Raw genomic sequence first — 17,964 nt, forward strand, 5'->3', positions numbered from 1 at the left:
GGATTTCATTGGGTTGCTTAGTGCCTTGCTTTTGCTGAGGCTGGCTTTGAACTTGCCATCCTCCTGTCTCAGCCTACTGAGCTGTGGTGATTACAGGCATGCACCACGGTGCCCAGCTCTTTTGCCTTGCTTTTAACACTATGATTAAGGCCAAAGACACAGTTATTCAATAGATTCATGCACAGTTTTTAAGTATTTATAGTGCTGGGTATTCTGCCAGACGGCACAGATAATCTGAAATGCAAAAATCTGGTCAATATACATTTTTTTTATTGGATGTTCAAAACATTACAAAGCTCATGACATATCATCTTCCATATATTTGATTCAAGTGGGTTATGAACTTCCATTTTTTACCCCAAATACAAGTTGCAGAATCACATCGGTTACACATCCACATTTTTACATAATACCATATTAATGACTGTTGTATTCTTCTACCTTTCCTATCCCCTACTATCCCCCATCCCCTTCCCTCTCATTTTCCCTCTCTACCCCATCTGCTGTTGTTTAATTCTCTCCCTTGTTTTTTTTCCCTTTCCCCTCACAAACTCTTATATGTAATTTTGTGTAACAATGAGGGTCTCTTTCCATTTCCATACAGTTTCTCTTCTCTCTCCCTTTCTCCCACCCCACTCGTCTGTTTAATGTTAATCTTTTCCTCATGCTCTTCTTCCCTGTTCTGATCTTAGTTGCTCTCTTTATATCAAAGAAGACATTTGGCATTTGTTTTTTAGAGATTGGCTAGCTTCAATTAGCATTATCTGCTCTAATGCCATCCATTTCCCTGCAAAATCCATGATTTTGTCGTTTTTTAGTGCTGCGTAATACTCCATTGTGTATAAATGCCACAGTTTTTTAATCCATTCATCTATTGAAGGGCATCTAGGTTGATTCCAAAGTCTAGCTATTGTGAATTGTGCTGCTATGATCATTGATGTGGCAGTATCCCTATAGTATGCTCTTTTAAGGTCCTCAGGGAATAGACTGAGAAGGGCGATAGCTGGGTCAAATGGTGGTTCCATTCCCAGCTTTCCTAGGAATCTCCATACTGCTTTCCATACTGGCTGCACCAATTTGCAGTCCCACCAGCAATGTACAAGTGTACCCTTTTCCCCACATCCTCGCCAGCACTTATTGTTACTTGACTTCATAATGGCTGCCAATCTTACTGGAGTGAGATGGTATCTTAGGGTGGTTTTGATTTGCATTTCTCTGACTGCTAGAGATGGTAAGCATTTTTTCATATACTTATTGATTGATTGTATGTCCTCCTCTGAGAAGTGTCTGTTCAAGTCCTTGGCCATAAGCAGGAAGTGTGAATCAGGCTGTATAGCAATACCAGATTTCAAACTATATTTCAGAGCAATAGTAACAAAACCAGCATGGTACTGGTACCAAAACAGGCAGGTGGACCAATGGTACAGAATAGAGGACACAGAGACCAATCCACAAAATTACAACTTTCTTATATTTGATAAAGGGGCTAAAAGCATGCAATGGAGAAAGGATAGCATCTTCAACAAATGGTTCTGGGAAAACTGGAAATCCATATGCAACAAAATGAAGCTGAACCCCTTTCTCTCGCCATGCACAAAAGTTAATTCAAAATGGATCAAGGAGCTAGATATCAACTCAGAGACTCTGCACCTGATAGAAGAAAAAGTTGGCTCCGATCTACATATTGTGGGGTTGGGCTCCAAATTCCTTAATAGGACACCCATAGCCCAAGAGTTATATACAAGAATAAACAAATGGGACTTACTTAAACTAAAAAGTTTTTTCTCAGCAAGAGAAACAATAAAAGAGGTAAACAGGGAACCTACATCCTGGGAACAAATTTTTACTCCTCACACTTCAGATAGAGCCCTAATATCCAGAATATACAAAGAACCCAAAAAATTAAACAATAAGATAACAAACAACCCTATCAACAAATGGTCAATATACATTTATTAAGTTACTATTCAAGGAAGACCCAGGCAAGTAGGAAGAGCAACAATATAAATGCAAATAACCATAGTAGAAGGTAGACAGTGACATGCACTGTAAGTTTAAACAAGATGCTCTGGGAGTTCAGGTGGCAAAGACTGTTTCCACCAAAGCTGGGATGAATCAAAGAATGCTTCGTGAAGGAGGGGAAATTTAAGTTGGGCCCTAAAGGATGGATAAAAATTTGATAGTAGCTGCTGCCATGGAGGATACACAGGGCCAAAAGTGAGGTAATGGGTTTGGAGAGAAAGGGAGCCTTTATGTTTGTTTGTTTGTTGTTTGCTGTATAAAGTATAAGTAGGAAAGTAGTGAAAAATAATTTTGAAAAATAAGATGGACTACACCAAGGTGAATTTTAAAGGCTAATCCAGCACTGTTACTCATTAAACAATTAACAACTACTTATCAATCCCCTTACATGTTCTGAAACAGGGCTGGCTGCTGTAGAGATGTATTGAAGAATGACTCATGGTCTGTGTGCATACAGGACATGAAATACACTTTCCACAAATTTAACTCATCTCTGCCATATTCAGTTTTATAAAGTACTTATTTATATGTATTTACTTGTGTTTATATTCAACTTTACACTGATGTTTTATTTACATTTACCTATCATTTACAACATTGGTTACAAAACTAGTTCCAACAGCAAAATAGTTTTCTACTGATCTGCCTGTGGCTACTTTTGGCAGGACCAACACCATTCCTTGTTAAACTTTAGTCTGTCACAGTCATAGAGAGTTCCATGATCTTTATTCTCTTCCCTTAATTTTTAAGCATACAGAACTTCATGAGCTAGGCATACTATCCAATATTTATTTATTTATTTTTATTTTTAATTTTTTAAATTTATTTTATTTTTTTTATTGGTTGTTCACAACATTACAGGGCTCTTGACATACCATATTTCATACATTAGATTGAAGTGGGTTATGAACTCCCAATTTTACCCCAAATGTATATTGCAGAATCACGTCAGTCACACATCCACAATTTTACATAACGCCCTATTAGTAACTGTTGTATTCTGCTACCTTTCCTATCCCCTACTATCCAATATTTAAACATCTAGCATATATATGAACACTACTTTATAATTCCCCTGGCATTGACCTTCTATTGTATATTCTCCCTTGTCTTAGTCTATGATGGGCTGAATTTGACATTGCCTGCCCCCCTCCAATTTATGTAGGCTGGTATACATTCACTTTCTTTCAATAATTCAATCAAACACAAGTCTAGGTATTGCCGTAAAGGAATTTTGCACATGTGTTTAAGGTCCATATCACTTGATTCTAAGATAGACAGATTGTATGACTGGACCTGACATATTCATATAAGTCCTTTAAAGTTGGTTCTAGAGATAAGTGAAAGAAGACATCAGAGATTCTAAACATGAGAGGGATTCAACAATAGATAAAATCTTACATTTGTCAACATGTACTTGGAAAAAGATTCTTCTTTGCAGCCTCCACATGAGAATACAATGTGGCTCATAAGTTGATTTCAACCTTTAACACTAAGCAGAGAACCCAATAATGCTGTGCTGGGACTTATTTTGTTTTGCTTTTGGTACTAGGGATTGAATTCAAGGCCTTTAGCATGCTAGGCAAGGGCTTTACCACTGAGCTATATCCCCAGACTCTTGCCTGGACTTCTGACTCACAAAACTGTGTACCAATTAATGGGTGTTATTTTAAACTGCTGACCTTGTGGTAATTTGTTATGCAGCCAAAGAAAACTAATACATGGCCCATTTCTCCTATATCTTCACTTCTTCCATATTTAGCACAAGTCTGCTGCTTACAATTTAAAAGCCACTCTTCTCAGGGAAAAACAAACCTCTCATTTTCACCAGGAATGTATTATTGGTACATTTTTCAAGTATTGCTCTCACAGGAGGTTCAGTCAGAATTCTAAATTGCACCTCCTTTTCTTTTTCTTTCAAAAGTTATGAAGTATCTCAGGTGCAAGGAAAAGTCTAGAAAATATGATAACAAATGACCTTGTACCTCATTATCTAAGTTCTCCAGGCACATATGAAATCCCTGTGTACTCTGTCCCAATCCTATTCTAGCTGCTTCTTCACTAGGGGTACTTGGTCTTGAATTTGATATTTCCCATTCCACACATGATTTTCTTTAACATATGTGTATACATAAATAATACATTTTACAATATTGTTTTGTGTAATTTTTAAACTTTATGTAAACAACATTCATAGTCTCTACAACCATCTGTAAGCTGTTCTCTCTTTCTCTCAGTGGTTTTGTCTTTTTTAGAATCACATTTTGTATCTAGTATCTCTGGCTGAATGTTTGGCTGTCCCCCACCCAGGAATTTACAAGGATGTTGGGAGGAATGAAACATAGGCATCAATGGTTATTAAATAAAGTTTATTGCTCACACAGTAAAGGGCAGAAAGCTTCCCCAAAGAGAAAGGGTTGGGTTCAGATAGGAGTGAAGCAAGAGCAAAGCCAAGAGAATGGCTTGGGGTGGAGCCAGGGAAGAGTTCTTTTGCACTGGCTGGGGGTTTGTAAGGTTTGGACTCCTAATGTGTGCCAAAGGATGAGTGGAATGCACTGACCTTCTTATCTAGATGGACAACAGTTGTCAATGCTCAAACATGAAAAATGAAGTTAGTCTCTTTATACAATCATGTTGGAACATATACCTCTAGCTAGGTTATTTTTTAAAATTTATTTGTTTTTATTAATTAATTTTAATTAGGTACATATGACAGCAGAATGCATTTTGATTCATTGTACACAACTGCAGCACAACTTTTCATTTCTCTGGTTGTACACAATGTAGCATCGCACCTTATGTGCGGTCATACATGTACCTAGATGATGTCCATCTCATTTCATCATCTTTCCTGCCCCCATAACCCTCTCCTCACTGCTCCTTCCCCTTTGCCCCATCAAAGTTCCTCAATTTTTCCCATGTACCCCCCATTATGGAGCAGCATCCACTTATCAGAGAGAACATTTGGCCTTTGGTTTTTTGGGATTGACTTACTTTGCTTAGCATGATACTTTCCAACTCCATCCATTTACCTGTAAATGCCATGATTTCATTCTTTTTTTAATGCTGAATAATATTCCATTGTGTGTGTGTGTGTGTAATTTTCTTTATTCATTCATCTACTAAATGGCATTAGGTTGGCTCCACAGTTTAGCTATTGTGAATTGTGCTGCTATAAACATTGATGTGGTTATGTCCCTGTAGTATGCTAGTTTTAAGTCCTTTGGTTGTAGACTGAGGAGTGGGACAGCTGGGTCAAAAAGTGGTTCCATTCCCAGATTTCCAAGGAATCTCCATACTGCTTTCCATATTGGCTGCATTAATTTTCAGTCCCACCAGCAATGTATGAGTGTGCCTTTTCCCCCACATCCTTGCCAACTCTTATTGTTGTTTGTATTTTTAATAGCTGCCATTCTGATTGGAGTGAGATGGAATCTTAGAGTAGTTTTGATTTGCATTTCTCTAATTGCTAGAGATGTTGAACATTTTTTCATATATTTATTGATTGGATGTATATCTTCTTCTGACTGTTCAGCTCCTTAGCCCATTTATTGATTGGGTTTTTTTTTTTTGAGTTAATTTTTTTTTTTGAGTTCTTGAGACATCCTGGAGATTAGTGCTCTATCTGACTTGCATGTGGCAAAAATTTGCTCTGAAAATGTAGGCTCACTCTTCACCTCATTGTTTCTTTTGCTGAGAAGAAGCTTTTTAGTTTGAGTCCATCACATTTATTAATTCTTTTTTATTTCTTGAATTTTGTGAGTCTTGTTAAGGAAGTCAGTTAATCTGATAGGATAAGGATTTGGGCCTACTTTTTCCTCTATTAGGTGCAAGATCTCTGTTCTAATTCCTAGAAAAATGATGGTTAGATTCCACAAAATAGGTGGCAATGGCTTGATCATATGCTTGTCAGGACGAGGACCTCTTCCATTCTTTTCAAGGGGAATGCTAACCTTCTCTCCTTTCATACAATACTAGTTATGTCATTTTTAGTGTATTTATAGTATTCTATTCTGTGATTTGATTACATTACTATTTATCAGTTCTTCTTTTTGAACATTTAGGTTATTTCTAGTTCTTTATTATCCCAAACAATTCTACAGAGAACATTCTTGTACATGACTCCAAGTACATATGGGAGAATTTCTCAGAGTATAATTTTAGGAATAGAATCGCTAGGCCACAGAGTATGAATAGTTTCACCTTCACCTTTAAATTGCTTTCCAAGGTGGGGGGGAAACAAGGAGAGAAACGAATTACAGTAGACGGGATAAAAAGAGAAGATGGGGGGGGAGGGGGGATAGTAGAGGATAGGAAAGATAGCAGAATACAGCAGTTACTAGTATGGCATTATGTAAAAATGTGTATGTGTAACCGATGTGATTCTGCAATCTGTATTTGGGGTAAAAATGGGAGTTCATAACTCACTTGAAACTAATGTTTGAAATATGATATGTCAAGAGCCTTGTAATGTTTTGAACAACCAATAAAAATAAATAAATAAATTGCTTTCCAAAGTGGCTTTCATGGATAATGCTCTTTCTAGCTGTGTCTGATAGTCCTGTTTCTTCACATCCTTTCAATACTTGGAATGGTCAGACTTTTTAATTTTTGCCAATCCAATGGGTGTGATATGGAATTTCATTTTCAATTTGTATTTCTTAATTACTGTTAAGGTTTGGATCTGTAATATTCCCAAAAGCTTATGTATTGAAAGCTTGGTCCACAATACAGCAAATTTCAGAGACAGGTGGCAGCTGGAAGTTTGCTGATGATTGGCTCACAGCGGCCCCAGCAACATCTAGCTGATTGGCTCCTCACAGGACTACTGAGTGATAACTTCAGGTTGGTGGGGTATGGCTGGAGGAGGTGGATTTCTGGAAGCATACCCTTGGGGACTATAGCTTGTTCCTGGCATTCTGATCACAACGATGAAAAGCTAACACAATTACCAATCTTTTCCTATTTTTATTACTCATTCAAGTTTCTTCTTCCACAATGAACTTCTATCCTGTCTTTTGATCTTTTTTTTCTATTAGAATATTTTTTAATGACTTGGAGGACTACTTTTAGATCTCCTAAGTAATAATCCTTTATCAATTATATACATTATAATTAAATTCCTTCAGTTTAGAATGTCTTCATTTCATTATAATATCTTTTAGTGTACATAAAAAGTTAAATTTTATTTCCCTCAAATTTGTTTGAGGGGAATGATATGAAATAGAGATTAAAATATTTTTTTCTCAGTGTAGACAGTCAGCTATTCCAGAATCCCATCCCCAGTGATTTTTTATGCCTCCTCTATTGCATCACAAGTTTCCATATATAGGTGAACCCCATTCTAAGCCTTCCATCAATTTATTTGTCTATCCCTGTGGAGTCATGCTGTTTTAAATCACATTGTTCTAATCACTATAGTTTCAGGATACAAGATACAAGATACCTAAGAGAATGAGTCTCTTGTTGGTCTTCAGAATTATTTTGGCAATTGCTGGCTATTTGCTCATTCATATGGACTTAGGGTAGATTCATTAACTTTCATCAAAAATGCCTGTTGGATTTTTGGATTTCAGGAAAACTCATATCTTTGTTACTGAGACTTGCCATTCATCAACATTAGTTTCCTTATTGTCTTTTTAAAAGTTTCATATTTTTCTTTATAAAAATATTTCACCATTCTAAAATATTTATTCTAGTGGTATGCTTTACTGCTATTATACATTAATGATATCTTCAAAAGTTATACTTTTGGACTATTTGTTGCTGGTTTTTAAGAATACAGTTGTGGGGCTGGGGTTGTGGCTCAGTGGTGTGGAGTGCTTGCCTCACACATGTGAGGCACTGGGTTCAATTCTCAGCACCACATATAAATAAATGACTAAAATGAAGGTCCGTCAACACTAAAAAATATTTTAAAAAAAGAATACAGTTGGTTTGCACAACCATTATCTGTTGATTCCCCTGGATATTTTAATGTAGAAAAACAGAAATTAAAAATGATGACAATTGTAAGATTTTCTAATTCTTAACATCTCTATTTTTCTCAGGTCTTATACTGAGTGAAACTTCCAGTAGAAAGAAAAATAATAGTCATATTTTTGTCTTGCTCCTTATTTGTGTTTCCTCATTTTAAAGCATAGTTATAGTAATACCATGAGACTCTTGTTTACAGATGTTACAAAAGGAAAGCTGTCTAGCCTATGGTAGACTATCAAAGATTATTTTTTAGTCATAGACTCAGGAGCCGAGTATATAGTAACTAGTTACTAGAATTAGATGTCTAAAACATTTCAATATTTGCATGAATTAAAATTAAAATGTGGTACTTATCAGGATCTATTAACTTATGTTCTATACTTTTAAGTCAGTTTTCCACACATTGAATAATTTTGTATTTCCCAACTGTCTTTTGCTATTAATTGTTCCTCAGAACCCAAGATATTATACAAAGGAATAGTATTAAATACTAGGGATAAAAGGATAGTGCATTAGTCTATTTGGGCTGCCATAGAAAAATTCCTTAGACCAGATGGTTTAAATAGCAGAACTATGTTCTGGAGACTAGAAACCTCTGATCAGGTCCAGCAGGGTAGGTTTCTGGAGAAAGCTCTCTTCCTGACTTGCAGACTATTGCCTTATAGCTGTGTTCTATCCTGGTATGACAGAGCCAGCTCTTCTGGATTTTTCTTATAAGAACACTAATCCAGCAGGCTCAGGACCCCACCCTTACAATTTCATTTAATTTTAATTACTTCTTTACTCCAATTATAGCTACACTGGATGTTAGCACTTCAATGTATGAGTTTTTTGAAGATTTCATTTTAGTTGTAAGGCTAAAATTGGTTGGTTGATGATAGATAGCATTCCCATATATCACTCAATAGTATTTGTTATATAAGAAAATGAACAAAGTATTAAAGACTCAAAGATAATGGATTTCAAAATTAAACACAACCATTGAGGGAAATAGTATTCACTATAAATGGGTTTCCAATTCCTATAATGGAATCCAATTTCCTTGGATATAACTTTTTACTTAAAATACTTATTTTACTTATTTTTTCAAGAGACATAGAAGATACAGTATAATCTATATAAAATCAAATGTTAACCTATATATTCAAAAAGTACTATGAGATTAAATAATGATAAATAATGGTGATGGCTTAACTACAATTGCAATCATACATTTATTTGGGTACAACTAGAAAATAATATCCTTGTACATTTCCCATATCCAAATAGGAAGATATAATCTGATAGTTTTGAATATCTGTATATATAAGTATTCATTCTAAAAAGATTTATTCATTCTAAAAAGATTAACAACTATTCAACATGCTAGAATACTTCAAATTTTCAAAATACATTCATACTCCATTCATTACATTCACATTTCAAACTCACCAACATATTTATGTATTTATTTATTTAGTCATACTAAGGACTGAGCAATGGGGCACTCTATCCCTGAGCTACATTCATGGCCCTTTTTATTTTTTATTTTGAGATGGGGGTCTCTCTAAATTTCCCAGCCTGGCCTTGAACTTGAGATCCCCCTGCATTGGCCTTCTGCCCAAAAGAGGTGCACACCATCATACCTGGAAAAATTTCATCATTATTTTACAGGTACTTTAAAAGTGAAAACTTTTTAAAGAGAAAATATGTCTTAGAAATGAAGGATTCTACCAAGCACAGTGGTGCACACATAATTCAGCTACTCTGGAAGCTAATGGAGGACACTTGCAAGTTCACGGCCAGCCTCAGCAATTTAGGGAGACCTTTAGGAACTTAGTGAGGCCCCATCTCAAAATTAAAAATAAAAAGGGGTGGGAATATAACTCAGTGGTAAAGTACTCCTGGGTTTAATCCTCAGTATGAAAAAAAAAAACAAAAAGAAATGAAGGATTCTCCTCAAAATGAGGACAGATTATTCTGATGTCCTCAGATAAGCACACTTCTTGGCACATAGTAAGTACTAAATTTCTAGTAAGATGATTGTTTGAAAAGTATATTTTCCAATTGCAAATTTGTCTGACAAAACTTAATCTTCTGTACATGCATGTTGTTTGAAATAGTCTATCAGAACACTGATTCTCCTGGGAAATCTGCATCACAAAATCTTGCACCTTCAAAATTGAGAAAGTACACTTCTCATAACATGTGAATTTTGAGGGAGCATATCATTCAGTCCATAATAGACAGATATTTAGATACCTCCACATCAGTGATTTTGCAGGTTAACAGGTGCTCTCCACTGTCTTTGTAAAAGGCACACAAACTCATGACTTGACAAATACTCATGGCCAGAAGACTGTTCATATATGAACCCTGCCCTACTGTCCCTACATGCTGAATGGCAAACTTAAGAGTTAATGTGCTGATTACTAAACTTGTTCATGCCAGTCCAACTTGTTATTGTAATTATGTAATTTAAATTAATTTAATGCAAACATAAATATGAATGTCAAAAGTAAAAAGGTTATTGTTTCTATGAAAACAATTGAATCCTTTGGCAACAGTTAGTAGAATTTTAAAAAATTAGAACTCTGCACCATGATCTCCTATCTTAAATTCTTGTTCTACTTCTACTTTAATGAAACTGAAAGTGGATGTTACAGCAAATGCCTTCTACATATCATTAATACAAAAAAAGTGGTTAAGGAAGTCCTGAAATCAGCAGATTCCAAAAAACAGCTTTTAATAAGGGCAAACAAGTCATATACATATATACATTTTATATTAAAATAAAACATTGAGGCAAGTTTTTATTATTTTGAACTGTCTTAAAAAGGATATTGCTTTCTACTGTGGTAATTGGAGGGACTTTTTCTGTGACTTCATTTTTTAACTTTTGTAGCTGGTGTGTGTGTCACAGTGGAAAATCCTGTTCTATAGATGGACATTATCTTTCATTCAAAGATTCACATTTTCAATAGATGTTTTCCTTGTCCTGACAACACAAATATTTTCATTTTTAAATAGAGATACCACAATGTCAGGAGCCCAACTCTTTACTCAGATTCTCTCATTGTCCTTTGGGTTCTCAATACCATCAGGTTCACCAGACCCTGTTTATGACCCTCCATGTGTCTGCCATCAGTTTTTCTTTCTTTTCTTTCTTTCTTTCTTTCTCTCTCTCTCTCTTTCTTTCTTTCTTTCTTTCGTTTAAATATTTATTTTTAGGTGTAGATGGACACAACACAGTGCCTTTATTTTTATATGGTGCTGAGGATCAAACCCGGGTCCCGCCTGTGCTAGGCGAGTGCTGTATCTCAGCCCCAGTTGTTCTTTCTTTAGAGACAATGGAAAAAGTTTCTAGAGAAGGGCATCTCCTCAATGTCCCTTTTCCCATGCCAACCCAGCAAAATCTTCAGCTAGGGGTGAGGTGGGGAGACAGTCACTTCAGCTAAAATCTGACCAGACAAGGAAGGTCTTTAAATTGCTACCTAGCAAAAATCTTTGCTGATTATAAGCATTTGTTTTTTCAGCATCATAATTGACTAAAAGAGTTCTCTGAGTCTTAACCTAAATGGGCAAGTTATATTTATGAGGGAATGATATGAATTTATGGTTAATCCCTATGACTAGTTCCATTGGATTGTCTAAATAAAAATGACTTAGGAACATAGAGGCCATAATTAGAGGGAGCAATGAGAATTTTCTAAATCAATGTGAAAACAGTGGTAGAACAAAAGAGTCTTAGAGAAGGGAGAAACATTGAAATCCAAATAAACCCAAATGCTTATTTTACAGATGAAGAAATTGCCAACATGTTTCTTACCAGGAAAAGTACTCTCATTTGGAGAGGACAATTTTTTTTACTCTGTAGAACTGTCCCATAATTTGCAGGATGTTTAAGCATCCCTGGCACCTGGCCACTAAATATCAGTATGACTCACCATGACAACCCAAGTGTCCAGGCTTATTCCTAAGATGCCTGTTGGAATTATGCCTCTTCCTCCCTGTTGGAAATCCTTAACAAGGTACTCATAGACAACCCGGAAACATGCAAACACAATTGATTCACTGACAATACTTCTCGAACTTTAAGGGGCATGAGAATCAACCAGTGACCTTGTTAAAAATGCAGGCCAAATCATGCATGGTGGTATACACCTAAAATCTCAGCAACTTGGGAGACTGAGGCAGGAGAATGGCAAGTTTGAGCCCAGCCTCCACAAATTGGTGAGGTCCTAAGCAACTTAGCATGACTCTATCTTAAAATAGAAGTTAAAAAGGGATAGGGGTGTAGTTAAGTGGCAAAGCACCCCTGGGTTCAGTCTCCAGTGCCAAAACCAAACAAACAAAGAAACAAACAAAAAAGGCAGTAGATTCAGTAGATCTGAAATGGAGCTGAGATTCTGCATTAGTTAGCCAATGCATTAGTTCATGAATTTCACTTTGAGTAATAAGACATGGAGGATATTTGAACTGACTTGGTGTCCTTAAGAGTTAATCTCCTATCCAGCATTGTGGCAGTGGAACAACATAAAACATACCTGCTATGTATATGGGCTTGTTAAGAGATTTGCTCTGGTTTTGCCTTGGGACTCTGTTTCTCTTCCCCTGATCCCTTCCCATGGTCACCTGGTGGCAACTCTCTCTTTGCCTCTCTGCACAGCAGCCTTCAGACTATTTCTGTTTCCAGGGCTCAATTTTATATAAGACCCTTCCTTATAGTTTCATGCTCTCTGGCCCTACCCAGCTGTAGCTCCTGGAACCTCAGCTGAAACCAAAAGAAAGGCGCCTGCTTGCTGAGTGGAGCTGGCACTTGTTACTTGTCTTGGTAACAGAGCTGATCAAAACAATTTCCTGACTTCTAGCTCAGTGTTTCTCCCCATTGGCCCATGTTCTTATTTTCCTTCTATTCCTACCAGTAAGCAAAACTATGTGTTACTCAGTATATCTGTTTAACTTACCAGGAAACTGCCTTCCATTCTGCTTCAGCAAGAAGGCTCTTTATGTATCAGTTTCCTAGAGCCTGAGGTAGAAAACTCCCATATTTAACAAATGGCATATTAAGAAATGTGTCCCTGATGACATTATTGTCCATTTTTTTTTCTCCATTCCAGCCACTTGGAAGTAGTTGGTGGTAAGATTTTGAGATGTATCCATTTCCTACAGTAATAAAACAAGGAGATGTAGAGGAATTCAATTACTACTTACAGAAAATTACCTCCAGATTCTCCATTATCTTTTTTCTTTCATCCCTTCTCAGCCAAGGAAACAGGTCAGAAAGACATCAAATTGGATGGGTAGATATTTTATCAGGAGTAAGGTACTCTGTAACTCCACAATGTCTGTTTTAGCTTAGGTTCCCCTGGAATTATAACCTGAGACAACGGTTTGTGAGGTTGTAACTCATTTGTGATGGGACTCCATGGAGAAGCATGGCAGAAAGGGGGATGGTGGAGATAAAAATAAGAGCATATATTATATGCTCCAAGTGATTGGTATTTTATTCTGCCTGGACCATCTGTGAAGCCTTACATAATGCATCTGAGAACTCCAACTAAAGGACGAAGGAAAGATGCGTTTTTCTGTCAGCTCCCACATCCTATTAGGATAGGCCCACAGGTGTGGCTTGGTTTTCTATACTTAACCTTGGGCTTCCATGTTGTGAGTGGGCTTCTCATGTGAGTGCCTGAGAAGTCACAAAAGACCTCACTGAATAGAACCAGTCAAAACCTGTGAGGAAGTGCTAGAACAAGAGGTGGAGTTAGGCCGGGTGTGTTAGCCTGTAATCTCAGTGGTTTGGGAGGCTGAGGCAGCAGGATTGCAGTTTCAAATTCAGCCTCAACAACTCAGAGAGGCCCTAAGCAACTTAGGGAGACCCTGTCTCAAAAAATTTTTAAAAAGAAAAGAAAGGAAAAGGGCTGGAGATGTGGCTCAGTGGTTAAGCACCCCTGGGTTCAATCCCTGGTATAAAAAATAATGGATTTAGGTGAAATTTTAAGTTATGAATAAGATAAAGTAACCCTTCATATGATGTAGAATATTTGAGATGGCTATGGGAGTCCTGGAAAAAGGACACATTTTACTTGAAGTATCCTAGCACAGGCTCTTTTCTGTATTGAAACTGTACTTTCCCAAAGTCATACTTCCAGCCTGCATCTTGTAACCCTGCTTTATCATACATAGCAGGGCCCATGTGGGGAGTCTGGAAACTGATCTTTAGGGAATTACAGACTCAATTTAGACCAAAGGATTAATTTTCCATACTCAGCTTTGTAAAGCTGGATATCCACATGCAAAATAATTGGACTGGTACATTATCCCATATATTAACTCAAAATGAATTAGATACCAAAACATAATGGGAACTATAAAACTCTTAGAAGAAAACAGAGGAAAAAATTCATAACATTGATTTGGCAATTATTTCTTGGATATGACACCAAAAGCATAGTCAACAAAAGAAAAAATTGATAGATTGGACTACATCAAAATTAAAAAATTTTATCACAGGGACACAATCCATATAGTAAAAAGGCAACCCACAGAATGGGAGAAAATATTTCAAATCATATCTGATAAGGGGTAGTCATACAAAATATAAAGAAATCCTATAACTCATCATCATCAGTGATGATAATGTGTGTGGTGTAGAAAAACTTAAATTCATCTTATGTCCTCCTCTCCCACTCTGCCATCAGAGTGCCAACTGGTCTACTACCCTAGACCCAGAGACCTACTGCTTGAACCCCCACAAATTCTGCCACTTTCATTTCATTTCCTGAAAAATCAGGAACCCAATTAAAAACTGGGCAAAAGGTTTGAACAAGAATTCCTTCAAGGAAAATATACATATGGCTAAAAACCACATGAACAAATGTTTGACATCACTAATATTTAGGGAAATAGAAATTAAAATCCTGGTGAGATACCACATCACATCCCTTAGGTATAAAAAAAATTGATTTAGGTGAAATTTTAAGTCATCAATAAGATAAAGTAATCTTTCATAAATGTAGAATATTTGAGATGGTTGTGGGAGTCCTGGAAAAAGGATACATTTTACTTAAAGTAAAATTCTACCAGACCTGTAGTCTGGTAGAACTACCATAGCAAAATATTATAGATTGTGTGGTTTAAAGAACAGAAATTTATTTCCTCATGGTTCTAGAGCCTGGAAACACAAGATCAAGGCACTGGCAGGTTCAGTTTCTTCCAAACCCTCTCCCCTTGACATGCAAATAGCTACTTTCTTGCTGTGTCTTCACATGTATTGTCTTTTGTGTGCTCATCTTTGGTTTCTCTCTGCATATCTTACTTTTCTTATAAGAACACCAGTGGAATTGGATTAGGGCCTAACCTAAAGGTTGTCAGAAGCCATCCGTGTACTATACATGAACCAAATCGGCATGGAAGACTTTGGGTAGGAAAGTCTGGTATCTGGGAACTCGTGGAGGTACTCCTGCTGGTGAAACTGCCCAAATACATGTAACATTCTACCTAGTTCTGCCAGGTTCCACATAGCACAGGAGATGAGGTGACCTGCTGGAGCCACAAAGCAACACAGCCTCTCAGAGATGGGTGTGGCTTGCCAAGATGCTAATCAACCTGTTGATCCCAAGACACCATGAAGCAAGATTTCACCCACTGAAACCTTATGCCTCCGTTTAATGTACTCCCTTAAATAAATAAACAACTGGAGCCATTTTCTATCTGTTCTGTTCCAGTTCTGAACTGGAAGAAACTATCAGGCACTCCCTTAAAACTATTTTTCTGATTTTGTCTCTTATTTCTTCACTAATTACTTCAGACTCTATTTTTTTTCAGGTGGCTTATCCCCTTCTGAGCAGGAAAAATTACCCTGGCAAGGTGCTGGCTGTCTCAAGATAGACTTTATTTTAATTTAATTACCTCCCAAAGGCCCTGTCTCCAAATATGGCTATATCATGAGACAATACAGGGCGTTGAAAGTTCAATATACAAATTTTGAGGAGATACAATTCTGCTCATAACAACTAATACTAAAAAAGAAAAAAAAACACAGAAAACAACAAGTATTGCTAAGAATTCGGGGAAAAAAATAATGGAATCCCTGAGCATTATTGGTTGAAATGTAAAATCAGCTTCTATGGAAAACAACACAAAAGTTTTTTTTTTTTAAAAAAAAATTGGGAGCAGTGTGAAGAAGAGGAGCCAAGAATGACACCTGACCAACCAGAACCTTGTGCTGCTGCATCTCCTTGGTAGTTTCTACTTCCCTCTGCAATCAGGGTCATGCCTAGGAGAAAGGCTGAAGGAGGTGTGAATGGAGAAAAAGCCAAGGTGAAAGATGATCCACAGAGAAGGTCTGCAAGGTAGTCTGAAGAACCTGCTCCTCCAAAGCCAGAGCCTAAACCTAAAAGGACCCCTGCAAAGAAGGAAGAGATAGTGGTACTCAAAGGGAAAAGGGGGAAATCTGACAATGACAAGAATGCGAAGAGCCCTGGTAAACTGGAGATGCCCAAACTGACCAGTCACAGAAAGCTGAAGGTGCCGCAGAAGCCAAGGGATGTGTGTGCGTTTTTGATAACTACTGGTGACTGTACATTTGAAATACTTTTATCAAGTTTTTATAAAAATGCAAAATTTTGTTTTTCTTTTTTTTTAAGACTATGTTATTAGCACACAGAATACTTCATTGTTATTTGGGGGTAGGAAGGAGCATATGTTGCTTATAGTATATCTCCAAAGCTGGATTGCTGTGAGGAAAATGTGTTTCCCTGCTAATTTTGAGAAGCTTCCTCTTGTTTCCCAGAGAAATTCCCTGACATCTGCACAGTCACCTTAGCACAAATGCCTTGTGGTGTAGAAAAACTCAAATTCTCCTTATGTTCCCCTCTCCCACTCTGCCATCAGAGTGCCAGAAGATCCACTACCCTAGACCCAGAGACCTGTTGGAACTTGACTCTCCCCAAATTCTGTCATTTTCATTCCACTTCTTGAAAGTCAGAGTCGACTTATAGAAAGATGTTAAACAAATTGCTAAATGCGAAATGTCAACTCTTTCTAAACTTTCCCTATTCAGAGTGTCACACTGGGTTTTATAGTGGATTTATGATTTTGGTAGTTCAACTAAGAACAGAGTTTGAAAGTTGTTGTATCCTGTTGACGACTGTCAGCCCATGTCCTGCCTGAAATAACATGATTGTTTATGAAGAGTATCCTTAATAAAACTGGGTATGGTTTGAAAGAAAATTGAAAATAGAATGACCATGTGTTCCATTTCTGGCTATATAACCAAAAGCAAGCAAGCAATGAATTCTCAAAGAGAACTGGTTTTTAAAAATGAGCCAAGTTCATAGCTGCATTTTTCACAATAACCAAAAGGGGGAAGCAGTCCAAGTGTCCATCAACTGCTAAGTAGATAAACAAACTGTAGTATATACGTATAATGGGACATTATTCAGCCTTTAAAAATAAAAAGAAGAAAGTTCTTACACATATAATAACATGAATAACATTGAAGACATTATGCTAAATGAAATTAGCCAGCCAAAAAAAGATAAATACTGTATGATTCTATTTATATGAGGATGTAGAGGAGTGAAATTTATGGAGACAGAAAGTAGACTAGAGATTACCTAGCAGGGAGGGCAATAGCAAATTATTGTTTAATGACTATAGGAGTTTCAGACTTCAAAGAAAAAAAGAGTTCTGAAAACTATACAACAATATGAATATTCTTAAGATTACTGAATCTTACACTCAAAAGTGGTTTAGGTAATAAATTTTATGTTATGTGTATTTTACAACAATGAAAAATAAATAAAACAAACAACAACAACAATAAAAAGCTTTGGAGGTAAAAGAGGAGGGAAGCCAATAGAAAATGGATGGAGGAGTTTGGACACAATGGATAACACTGAAAAGCAAGTGGAAAATTTTAAACCTTTATAAAACTGCTTCAGATTACTAAATAGGGAAGTTTTAAGCTACTAAATT

At 36.6% G+C, this 17,964-nt stretch overlaps 1 protein-coding gene, 1 non-coding gene and 1 pseudogene across 7 annotated transcripts in view; 1 reads left to right on the forward strand and 2 right to left on the reverse strand.

The window, feature by feature from the left end:
- The window catches only part of Prss35 (serine protease 35), a 70,845-nt gene that overhangs the window by 26,751 nt on the left and 26,130 nt on the right, over nt 1–17,964 (reverse strand). The window contains exon 3 of one of the 6 annotated variants that reach the window (XR_013425019.1): nt 249–10,978. The exons of the other annotated variants lie outside the window; for them this stretch is intronic. The gene's annotated coding sequence lies outside the window, so the exon portion shown is untranslated. Of the gene's footprint in view, nt 1–248; nt 10,979–17,964 lie in introns of those variants that run through there. 6 annotated transcript variants of the gene reach the window in all.
- LOC120889386 (U6atac minor spliceosomal RNA) lies at nt 5,876–5,997 on the reverse strand. The gene has a single exon (XR_005733291.1). It is a non-coding gene; the product is annotated as a U6atac minor spliceosomal RNA (small nuclear RNA).
- Nucleotides 16,058–16,562, forward strand: LOC101958002 (non-histone chromosomal protein HMG-17 pseudogene; annotated as a pseudogene).

Source organism: Ictidomys tridecemlineatus, chromosome 8 (assembly GCF_052094955.1).
Source record: "Ictidomys tridecemlineatus isolate mIctTri1 chromosome 8, mIctTri1.hap1, whole genome shotgun sequence".
NCBI lineage: Eukaryota > Metazoa > Chordata > Mammalia > Rodentia > Sciuridae > Ictidomys > Ictidomys tridecemlineatus.